We start from the raw sequence: 12,822 nt of genomic DNA on the forward strand, positions 1-12,822 counted from the left end.
AAAAATGAAGATAAGATTAATAAAAATTTCACAGTATAACTTTGAGATATGTATAGAACTATTTGCTTTTTTAGAATGGAATCATTGTAGATCCTGTTAAGAAAATGTTACTTTCTGAGCTCTGACAACATATGGTCATTATATACTTTTATGAATGAGCACCTGTGGAAGCAATTTTCATTTGAAGAGCTAGACATTCAGGGTATCTTACTCCTGGCTCAAGCTCAGGTGATACAGCAAACCCTTCTCCAAGCATATATTGTTTTTACAAATGATTGATGACCTGGATATGATCAAAAATTACAGATAGACTAAGACTACCTTAATGTGGCAGTGACCCATTTACAAGAAATTTTAATATCTCATAATGTGAGGGTTTGAGTTAAAAAAAACTGTAGGAATTAATTCAAACTTGACCACCCCATTTGTACTTGGGGATGTTTGGCTTTACAACCAAATTTTGATCCCACCTAAAATTTCACTTCAAAACAAAAGAAATCCTATCCCATTGTTAGATGGGGATGTTAGAGGTACATGCTAAATGTACCTAACTTGTGCCTGTTTTAAATACATGTCAAACAAACATTCTTGCTTCACTGATTTATTTTAAACCAACCTGTAAGTTTATCTATAATAAAATAGGCACAAAACTGTCTGAATCTGAGGTATGCAGTGCAGTAGAAGTTGGTCCAGTAAAAGATATTACATCACCCAACTCCTCTCTCTCATGATTTTGAGGAAAACTTTTGAGAAAAGTACCATAGGGGTGAAGGAGGCAGGTACCACATCAAACCAGGACACAGCATTGCAAGGGTTCTTCTATGCTAGCACCCTCTATTGTCTGCCATTCTGCTTTTACCACCAGCAGCCTGTAGGTTCTGTGGTCTACTCCTCTGGCTATGCCACCTTTCAAGTTTAGTCCCCACCCAGGCCAAAACCACTCCCCTTTCCCCCAAAGTCTAAGAGTTTTTATACCAGGCTTTCAGGCCTTTGTGGGACTCATCAGTTCTAGCCTCTTTTGAGTCCGAAAGCTTATGTTGCACCACTTGCTGGTGGAGGGCCAGAGAAAACCAGGCTCACCCTTTTCTCTAAGTTCCAGCCCTGTGCTCCTTTGTGAGCAGTTAAGGACAACTCCTTACAATCCCAGCTGGTTCATGGGATTGTTCCTAACTTTTCCATGCTTGTCAGCATCTCTCACAGGAATCAAAACAAAAAGCAGTCAAGTAGCACTTTAAAGACTAGCAAAATGGTTTATTAGGTGAGCTTTCGTGGGACAGACCCACTTCTTCAGACCATAGCCAGACCAGAACAGACTCCATATTTAAGGCACAGAGAACCAAAAACAGTAAGCAAGGAGGACAAATCAGAAAAAGATAATCAAGGTGAGCAAATCAGAGGGTGGAGGGGTGGGGGGGAAGGTCAAGAATTAGATTGAGCCAAGTATGCAGACGAGCCCCTATAGTGACTCAGAAAGTTCCCATCACGATTTAAACCATGTGTTAATGTGCCAAGTTACTTTTCTCACAGGAATGTGTGGCCTTCATTATTCCTGCTCTGGAGTTCTCACCTCTCATGCAGCTGCTTCTTCTAGGCACTCTCTGAGGGCCACTCCCAGCTGCACTGAGAGCTCCAGATTCTCCATCCTACTTTCCGGTTCATCTTCTTTTATGGAGCACCCTCTTCCTCTGCAGCTGGGCCCAATACTAAAGTGTATCTTATTCCCTGCCCAGCTAGGTGTAACTCTTTGTTTATCAGCATGGAGCACATGCTGTCTCACAGGTACAATTGTGTGTCTCTTTACATGACTACTGAGGAGAGAGTAACGGGGAGAAAGCCATGTTAGTCTATACACTATCAAAACAAAAAAGCAGTAAAGTAGCACTTTGAAGACTAACAAAATAATGTATTAGGTGAGCTTTTGTGGGACAGGCCCACTTCTTCAGACCATAGCCAGACCAGAACAGACTCGATATTTAAAGCATAGAGAACCAAAAATAGTAATCAAGGTTGACAAATCAGAAAAAAAGTTATCACGGTGAGCAAATCAGAGAGTAGAGGGGTGAAGGGGTGTGGGGGGAGTCAAGAATTAGATTAAGCCAAGTTTGCAAAAGAGCCCCTCTGATGACCCAGAAAATTCGCATTCTGGTTCAAACCACTTGTTAATGTGTCCGAATTTGAATATAAAAGAGAGTTCAGCAGCCTCTCTTTCCAAAGTAGTGTGAAAATTCCTCTTCAGTAACACTCAAACTCTTAAGTCCTTAACAGAATGGCCCACTCCATTAAAGTGCTGGCTGACAGGTTTGTGAATCAGGAGCATTTTTATGTCTGTTTTATGCCCATTAATTCTTTGTCTAAGACAGTTTGAAGTCTGTCCAATATACAAAGCATCTGGGCATTGTTGGCACATGATGGCATAGATTACGTTAGTTGAGGAACATGAGAATGTGCCTATGATTCTATGACTAACCTGGTTAGGTCCAGCGATGGTATCTCCAGAATAGATATGTGGACAAAGTTGGCAACGGGCCTTGTTGCAAGGAAGAGTTCCAGGATTGGTGATATTTTTTTGACTTGTCAACTTTGATTACTATTTTTGGTTCCCTGTGCCTTAAATATTGAGTCTGTTCTGGTATGGCTATGATGTGAAGAAGTGGGTCTGTCCCACAAAAGCTCATCACCTAATAAATTATTTTGTTGTTCTTTAAAGTGCTACTGGACTGCTTTTTTGTTTTGATAGTATATAGACTAGCACAGTTATCTCTCTGTTACCTGCCACCAATAAATGTGGGTGGGTGTCACAGGGAGCAGCTGTTACCAGCTTCTGAAAACCTAGAGTCTCAAGCCCACGATACTCCAGCCAATGAGCTTTTGCAGGGTTTCAGCAAGGTGGGCCAGAGGTTGATGGTTCAGAACTGGCACTCCACCACTACTGTCATCCTGTCCAGATGTGCCTGATCTGGTCCTTTCTACTCATAGACAAGTAGGAAAGAGTCAGGCCCTAAATTCGTCTTGGGCCATCACTTGTAATGTTGATATCAAATGCTGTGTTTAAATATTCCATAAATTCTTGTTTTAAAACTGTTCATCCTGTGACTTTGTCTCAGACTCTAGATGTGAACTTTGTGGCTTAGGCCCAGGCTTAAGCCTATTTTATTACTTCAAAGAAAAACAAGCACTATATGTAGTTAGGTGAATTGTCCCAGGATTGATCTCCATGCGTTTTCTTTGTCTCCATACCATCCTGTGATTTCCAGTGCATGTCCATTTTCCCCAGGTGCAGATTGTTCATCCAAGTCCACTGCAATGGAAAATAAACTCCATAGCAAGTGAGCTGAGTGCTGTGATGGCTCATTGCTGCTAGAAAGCTGTAGCCCAGAGTGAGTTCTGCAGGTGTAGAAATCTAAAGGATTATTTAGTGGTACTACAACAAAAGTGCCTGAACTATTCCATAGAGTTCTCTACTACCTTCTTCTGAGATAATGGTCCCTTGCAACAGTTAGAAGCTTTGAAATTCTGCAGTTTCAGGGGGCCTTATTATGATTTGTTGATCTTTTGTACTTGGCAGAGACTGAGCTCTGTGAAAGACATTCTTTCTACTCTTTGACCAGCCTGTGGAGGGCATTCTATCTTTAAAATATTAGATTAGCTCCCTTTCTGCATTTCAGGGGTTTCTTCCTTTTATTGCAATTAAAGACATTTTTGATGGAATATTTTCAGAATAAGATTTGGCCTTCAATGTTTGGGGCCTGTTTTCTGCTCACTTTCCAGCTAATATTCCTGCTGGTAGTAGAACTCTCGAGCATAGATTCTAACAGCGAGATGTAAGAACAAAAGCTTTCCCCTGAAATTCATAGTCCAATTAAATTTAATACCTTAGATTTTGATAATAAACTGGGTTTTGTTTGTGTAATTGTGAAGTGTGAAATAATCTGAATCAGACAAATACACTTATTTTACTTCAAATTCATTCTCAGAAAAGAAGCAAATAAGCTCAGGCATATCCAGATTTAATGTGTAAAAAAATAAAATCTTCTGAGGCTTAAAAATAAAATAAGCCTGTAGCTGCAGTACTGGGACGATTTTTCCCTATTAGCAGTGGGACTGTTACTTCCTTGCTGTGTGACCCCACACAGCAATCTCACCAAGAATTGGGGTGCTTTGTTTATTCTGTTTGGTTACGCTGAAAGAGTTGTTAACAGTCCTGCAACAGTCTTCATAGGAATCTATGCCTATTTTACATCTGGGGTATAACATCTGGGGAGAAATGTTCCCTTAGCATCACAAATAGGTTGGGGAAGTAAAGTCCTCTTTGTATGATTAGAGGTGATTATTTGATTTGAAGGTCAAAATGGATCATTAAGATGATCTAAACTGATCACCCATAGGTTATAGAATAGATTTCATCATATGGAGGAACACTACCCAAAGAAATTGAGATGGAGATGTCTGAGGAGTAGTAACACCTATTACTCCCAGCAACACTCCAACTTCATTGAAAGGTAGGGAACCCGAAACTTAAAACACTTGTTTTAGTGATTTGCTGGATGAGGGCAAGAGTGCTCAGAACCTCGCAGGATGAATTCTGTAGTGGGAAGCATTTAGCACTAGGAATTACCTGTGAAACTAGAAATGCTTTAATTTTAAATAAAAGGATGATTTGAGTCTGCTGTTAATGGCAGACACTGTTGAATAGTGACATCCTTTAGTCAGCTCCAGAGCTAAAGAAGAGAGAGAGCACAGATTCTAAATCAGATTCCAGTCTCATGCTGCAGTATCAGTAGACTAACATTGTTAGGACCCAAAACTACAGAAAGATGCATATTACTACACTGACATTTTAAAAGCGTGTGTGACAATTGAATAATATATTTATGCAAACTGTTAAATTACTATCCACAACTCATAATGCCACTGCCCTGAAACAGCATGCCACGCTTTGTTTAGTAATTTAATAAAAAAGTAGATGTGAGTAAACATTACACGTTTTCTTTAAATATTAAATTTTAAAGCACACCATCAATTTTTAATGATCCAATTAACAAACCATTTGTTTTTGTGCGAATGTAAGGCTAACACCAGAAATTCAGGATGTCAATGGCAAGGCAAGAAAAGCTAACATTATAAAACGGAAACCGAGCCTCTCAAAAAAGCCTGTAATTAAATTTGAGTATCATTTTATGGAACAGAAGCCAGAGATGCTACAGTACAATTTAAAACCTCTCCATTTCAGAAATGGCTGTGAGTATCTAAATGCTCCAAGAAGTGCTAGGAAGATGTTATACTTTAAAGTGCTGTGACTTAGATGCTTGTCTTTGGCAAAAAAGAGAAAAATGACAGATTTCCCCTCCCCCGTGCCCCCGCTCCCACACTACCTTCTAGACTAGAGATTTGGCTTTCCCACACAGATTGACTTTCCAAATGGAGATTTGTTATTGATGCAAATGTTGGTCAAGACTTTGATTTCTGACTATATGTCAGCTAATCTGGATATGTTTGTACTGTGAGGGTGTCATCAGTATGCACTTCTCTCTTTAGTCTTCAGAGATGTGGAAGTTCAGTTCACAGAGGTAGAAAAAGTACCCCAAAAGTTACTTGAGTAAAAGTAGAGAGGTGGGGGTGGGGAATATACTTAAGTACAAGTCCCCAGTGTACCTCTGCAAAATTACTTGAGAAAAAATACACACACGTGTGCACTCACATCATATCTAGATTGTACTCAAGTATTCAGAAGTGAAAGCAGCTGCACTTTTGCTCAAGTAACTTTTTGGGGTACTTTTCCTACCTCTGGTTCTGGAGATATTTACTACAATGGAAAAGCAGCACATTTAAAACCAACATTATCAACCCATTATCAACCCTGGAAACCCATTGTCTCCAGGTGTCATTGAGGTCAAGAAGGTGATACATTAAAATAAAAGAATTATACATTTATAAGTATAGGAACATCCTGGTACTTAAAATATGGAACATAAGAGAGTAAACATAAACCCTCATATGCCACAATGTTGTTGTTTTGCTTGGCTATTAAAATTAAACTACTTGAAAGCTCATAGGAAGTAAAGACAGTTTGGGCATGAAAATAGCTCGAGAAATATTTATTAAAAAGTCAAATACATTTTCCACTCAACTCTTCTAAGGACCGAGGCAGCAGACCTTGTAACAAGAATGGGCAAAGCTCATGAATCTGTCCACAGTTGCCACAAGGAGAGATCATCTGTGTATTGTTAGCTTCTATCTTGCACACCATAGTGCACAAATAGCGGTCTAGCAGATAGAGCAGGTGACTGGTGTGTGTGTGCGGTGCCGGGGTGGGGGGAAGGGCAGGGGAACTCCTTGGTTCTGTTCCTGATTCATCCATTGTGGTGACATCTACATTTTGAGCTAGAGGTATGATGACCCTGCTCCTCTACATATGTGCCAGTTCTGAGGGAGGGCATGCAAACAGAAGTGTCGCCACAGTAGCACCAGCAGGAGTGGAGGCACAGATTAGCTGTGTCCCGTACAAACCAATTTGAAACTGGTTCGTACATGCTCAGCATGGGGAAGCATTGCTGCCAAGGCTTGCCCTACCATGGCCACACTTCTACTTCCACTTGTGCTAACTTGAGTACCTGTACACAAGCAAGATAAATCACACCCCCAATTTGTAGTGCAGCTGTAATCTTTGAGCAAATCATTTCACTGTGTTATCAAGCTAACCATGCGTAAAATGGATAGAATACTTGCCTGCCTCCTATGGTCTTGTGAGACGTAAGGAATTAATACTTCTACAGCAATTTGAGATCTCAAGAGAAAACGTTATAGAAATGTTGCTTTCTTCTTAAGATACATTAATGTACCTAACAGGAGAAGGGAAACACATTAGCTGAGTGGTGCCTACAAAGATAAGAGGGACGATATATTTTATATGCAAAGCGTTGTTACATTGGAAGGGGAAAACACATCACCTAAGTGATCTGACAACGTCTAGTACTAGATCCTCCACCTATGTGAACAAAAAAAAGGGAGGAGAATGTTATAAGTAAACCTTATCCAGAGTATTGCTAATACAGGCCCTGATCCAGCGAGCACGTTTTACTTTATCAAATGAATACTCACTATACATACGAATATGTGCTTAATATCTTTTGGGAGCATAAGCACACAAACACTAGCATCCTGGAAGAGTCGAATGTGACCAGCAGCATTGAAGCCATTATCATTCACCAACAATTCTGTTGGACTGGTCTCATGGTACAGATGTCTGATCAGCACCTCTCAAAACAGATTCTGTTTTTCGAGTCGAAAGAAGGACCGATGAGCGTTGGGGGCCAGAGGAAGCCATTTAAGGATATGCTGAAGGCACAAATGAAAAAGTGCCACACTGGTGTCAACAATTGGGATAACCTTGCCCAGGCCCGTCTCCAGTGGAGAGTATTACTCTGTGAGGTGTTGGCACAATCTGAGAGGTCCTGCTGCAGCACAGAGGAAGAGAGGTGAAGAAAAGAGCTGCAAAAACTGCCCTGCGCCCATCCAACAACTACCAACACCTCCCTCTTTGGTGATAAGACCTGTGGCTCCAGAATCGGGCCATCAGTGGACTCACAAATAAGAGGGTGACAAGAAGATGACCTACTAGGTATTGAGTGACAGTCAAGAAGGAATATGCTTGCAGGATCAGAGCCTTAATGAGGATTTAACAGTCAATGTCAGCAATGACATAATCAAGCTAATGTAAAAAACTAAGGAGCAATTCTTCAAAGTGAAATGAGGAAAACCAGATGACTGATTTTAACAGCTATACTTTCTGCATCTTAACTCCATAACGCTTGTAGAACAATGACAGTGGAAGCAAATTACCACCTAATAACATCATACACAAGTTACTAAATGAACAGAAGTAAAACAAAGGTTTGATTTACAGGTAAATCAGAAAAATTTCTGATCTTTGACAGAAATAACACCATTCCCTTCATTTGAACTATTTTTATTTTTAAGAACACTGGCAAGCAGCATTTTGCTAGAGAGTAAGAAGTTAGCTTTAGAGCTCTGAGGACAGTTTAAAGCTCTAGGCAGTTTCCATTTTAATTGGCTCTCCGAGGTAGAAAATGAGTGCTGATAGTGAAATCCCTGATCACAATGTCTTCCATCCCCACCTTGGACACATCCATGTGAAGGAGAGCTAGAGGAGAAGAAAATGCAGTTTAACCAAAGAAGTGGCTAGATTAATTGCCTATCAGACAAATTCCTTTTGGGTTTCTTGACATTGCTAGAAAAAAAAACAGGGCATTTTTTGCATTGTGCTGCACTACATTTGCATCAAATAATGCTAGTCATGTACCATTGCTAAAGGGAGGAAACAACATTTTCTTGAACCCCTCATATAGCTGTAGCATTTCAGGCACCTCTAATTTCTCCCACCCTCTCCCTATGCTTAGTCTTACTCTCAGTGGCTCAGCTGACAAACAGATGCATTTCAACACAGATTTGTGAACTACAAGAAATGAGAAAGGAGGATGAGACACTGAAAGCTAGTCTTCCTGAACATCAGGATCTAGGGGCCAACCTTATGCAATTCTGTTTGTTACCCAGACAGGATGCATGATAGGGCACAGAACCAGTTACTTATTTGTGACAATGCAATCCAGGTAGTCTCTCTTCTTCCACTAATACTGTGTGTTTTCAGGTAAAAGTGTTCTTTGAGGAAAAGTAGTTTTGTAAAACATTTTTATAAATATTGGTTTGGACATTAGTGGCTTGACCAAAACAGAATACAAACACATTACAGTAGCTTCTGAGATGGTTTTAACGGTCTTTAAGCAAAATGAAAAGCCTGTTCCTAACTAATATATAGTGGTTACAAACGTAAGCACGAATAAGACAAGAGCTTTTAAATTTAACTATTTCTTATATCAGCTAGACCTATTTCACCACTGAAAACAACAAAATTATCCTAGTGCCAACATAGAATAAGGCAGAGGTGAATCAAGCCCATTGAATGTAATGGAGAGATAGCATTCCAGAGGTCAGCATAGACGCATGGGGATTATTTACAAATATATGATTTTTTTTAAAAAAGGAACTAAAAGGAAGTATGTGAATTTTAGAAATACCTAACCAACTTCAACCAAAATGCAAGGTTTATACCTCACAAAATACAAAAATAGAGTATTATTAGAACTGGAGTTTGTTGTGGGTATTTGGATACCATAAGAAAAGGTATCGTGTCATACAATATGCTTCTGACATTAATCTGGTTATTGTTATGCTCTGTTGTCTGATTTTTAGATTTTGTGTTATTTACATAGATTATTTATGAATGTTCAGTTATACTTCAGGGGGGTTGACAGATATCTTGTCCCACAAATAGGCCTAGTATTTAAGTGATTCTTTAGATGGGAACCCTAACATGCACAGCCACAACACTCACACTATAGGAACTCTTGTGTGTCTACAAATATAGTTTATTAGTACATTTAGCATAGTCACAAACATCCCACCATAACTGTATAGATGGGGAATATACATCAATATTTCCATTATACTTACACCGTTCCTTTTAGAACCTCCTGAATATTATCCATCACCATCAATTTTCCCATCATCACAAATAGTCCTCTTTCTGGCACCTCCCAAGGACTACATCTCCTTCTCCTACTGCCCCTGGGCTCTGGCTACAGGCCCTCCTCTGCCATGGGTACGCAGGGGCTCCAACTCCTAACCTCGTACTGCCACAGGGCTGGCAGAGGCTCCTACACCAGCCTCAGCCCCGTACTGTTGAGCCCTGGAACATCTGTTGTGCATGACGAGAGAGTACCGAATTGGAGAGGCGCTCTGTGTACTGTTGCTTGAAGATAGCAATCTAGTACTACTTTATTCCTTAATATTCAGAACAATACGCACAATAACATGAAGAATGAGGAAACAATCTGTACCTTAAGCAGCAAAACATAACTAACCCTACCATGCTTTAATCAGTCTTTCCAAATCAGACCCCACCCCTATGCTTTGCTACGGAGTCCCCGAGCCTGCAAGGAGGAGTCAGAGACCAACATGCCATATCACAGTCCTTAGGTACTACTTTTGGTTTTTTTTTAAAGTGGCTTAAGTCAATCACAAGGCATTATAGTCACAACTTTACCATCAAGTATACAAGGCCTCTTTTCCTTCTGAGCCATGATTTCGTCATTCCTCTGATTATGTTCTTCCTGACGGAGATAATTTTATGTCACAGTTGAGTTAAAAACAACTGTGTGTAGATGAGGGACGGGGATATTGGCGAAATCCCGTCTCCAGTGAAGTCAATAGCAACACTTTGCCATTTCCTTAATTGGGTCCAGGATTTCACCTGATGTTTTTAGTGAAGATCAGCTTTGCGTAGCTGTGCCATTCAAATGCAGTGCATTAATCTGTCTCCACGACATGGTTCAAGATAGGCATAAGATGAAATGCTTCCTTGCTCAGACCAAGTGGCACTATAATAATGTATCAAAAAGTCCTTGCCATTATTTGAGCATAATGTATGCCTCATGCTGAATCTGCAAGTTAAGATTTTGGCAGACATAGACACTAGCTTGTATTGAAAAGTGCATCATATGCATATTTATACCACTCATTCTAAAGGTTTTTGTAGATTTCCTTGCTCACAAAGGCTACATTAGAAAAAACATTTTTTTTCCTTGTCTCAATGTTATCCCCTGTATTACAGTAGCACTTACTGAGAGAAGTTTGTCAGCTTAACATTGGCTCTGCCATTTTCTGAATACACTTTTGTTTCAGTTATCTGTATTTATTTACACCATCCCAGTTAATGCATATATTGGGAGAACCTATTTCATGCCTCAGATTTTTAATTAAAGTTTCCCCTTTAATTACAGTAGTGATCAAATCCCACTAAAATTAATGGGATATTAAACTGAATCATAGAACCGTAGAATACTAGAACTGGAAGGGACCTCAGGAGATCATTAAGTCTAGTTGCCTGCCCTCCCGGCAGGACCAAGTACCATTTGTATCATTCCTCTTAGACATTGATCCAACCTGTTCTTAAATATTTCCAGTGATTCTTGTCCTATCACGAGAGACTAAGGAGACTAATTTTTCTCCCTCTTCCTTGCAACACTCTTTTAGGTACTTGAAAGCTGCTCTCATGTCCCCTCTCAGCCTTCTGTTTTCCACACTAAACAAATCCATTTTTTAAAATCTTCGCTCACAGATCATGCTTTCTGGACCTTTGATAACTGTAGTTGCTCTTCTCTGGATCCTCTCCAATTTTCCACGTCTTTCCTAAAATGTGATGCCCAGAACTGAGCACAATATTCCAACTGAGGCCTAATTAGAGCAGAGTAGAGTTGAATGAAGTAAAGGGTTTGACCCTGGTATTAAGAAATAGTTATTGAGACTGGCTTATATTCATGTTTAGCAGAATTAGATTTATTTAAAAATAATTTTGACAGCTAATATTGATTTTTTTATTTAAAATTTTCACAGTTTCAGGAAGTTATAGGAGGACAACAATAGAGGTGCCAGACTATTAATTGCAGTAAGTGCTAAGATTTTTAAAAAGTTAAATTTTTATAACCACAAAACACAAACTATCAATATCATAAATCAAATTTTTAGCTTAAAATCAAACTAAGTTCTCAAGCAGCATTCTTCTTACTCTGCCAATCTGTACATTTTAATTATCAATGCAAATACTTTTAATTGTTTTGTGTGTCTATGGTGAAGTTCTTAAGCTACATTTAAGGATACAAATCTAGCCCTTCCAAGCCTGTAGTCTGGTATCCATGAGGGAACTTCAGCTCTCTAGGGAGTCCATGATCCCACTGATCAACTCCTCCTTCTCCTTCCTCTGCCCTACTAGGGCTAAGGTGTGCTCCCTACTACTCTTAAGCCTAGTTCCATGTGTCTCCTAGAAGTGGTTGCCAGGTACCTGCAGCCCGTAGGCTCGGGGTGGTCAGGAAGGGTCCATGTGTTGTCCTCCTCCAGAGTGCCATCTCCACAGCTCCCGTTGGCTGCCTGGAACTAGAACCAGATTATCAGCGTCATTTTTGCCCAGCAACTTTCAGTCAACAACAAAATTCTAGTTCTCTCCCAGCCCCTCAGAAAAAAAGATCTACTGAGGATCTTAAATATCATAACTTCCTTGGGAAAAATACATAATCTGATTGTAAAACAAGGTCCATGAACAGGCTGCTGCAGCGCATGGAATGGAAATGAACAGAGGAGTATGAAAGAGAATACAAAAAGATGAAGAAATTACTTAGCTTGGCACTCAATTTGAAATATTTTCTTGGTTCCTATAAAAATTTCGGTACCTGCCTCTAAAGGTGTCTTAGGCAGGTCTGCACTAGGGGAGAAAAATTGATGTAAGAGATGCAACTCCAGCTACATGAATTATGTGGCTGGAGTCAATGATTTTGTGCGCTGTCCCAACAGTTGGACGTCGATGGGAGAAACTCTCCTGTTGACTTCCCTTACTCCTCACAACTAAGTGGAGGCCGGGGTCGACAGGGGCATCCTCAGTGTTTGATTTAGTGGATTCTTACTAGACCCATTAAATTGAACCTGGAAAGATTGACCTCCAGAACGTCAATGCTCCAGTAAGTACATATAAGCCCTTAGATGCAGAACTTCTGCAAAGGAATGCCTGGCTGAATAACTGTAGCCTATGCATCCAAAGCCTCCAGAAGCTAATTCAAAGCAATTTTTGTTGAAAATGGAAGGGTATGTGGAGCAGCTGCTGTTGCTATGTCAGATGTGGGTGTGGCACAGACTACAGAAATCAAAGGTCAACTTCATCTTCCATTTCGGAGGGAATTTGGTGGTAGGGCAGAATGC

This window comes from Carettochelys insculpta, chromosome 5 (assembly GCF_033958435.1).
Source record: "Carettochelys insculpta isolate YL-2023 chromosome 5, ASM3395843v1, whole genome shotgun sequence".
Classification (NCBI taxonomy): Eukaryota; Metazoa; Chordata; order Testudines; family Carettochelyidae; genus Carettochelys; species Carettochelys insculpta.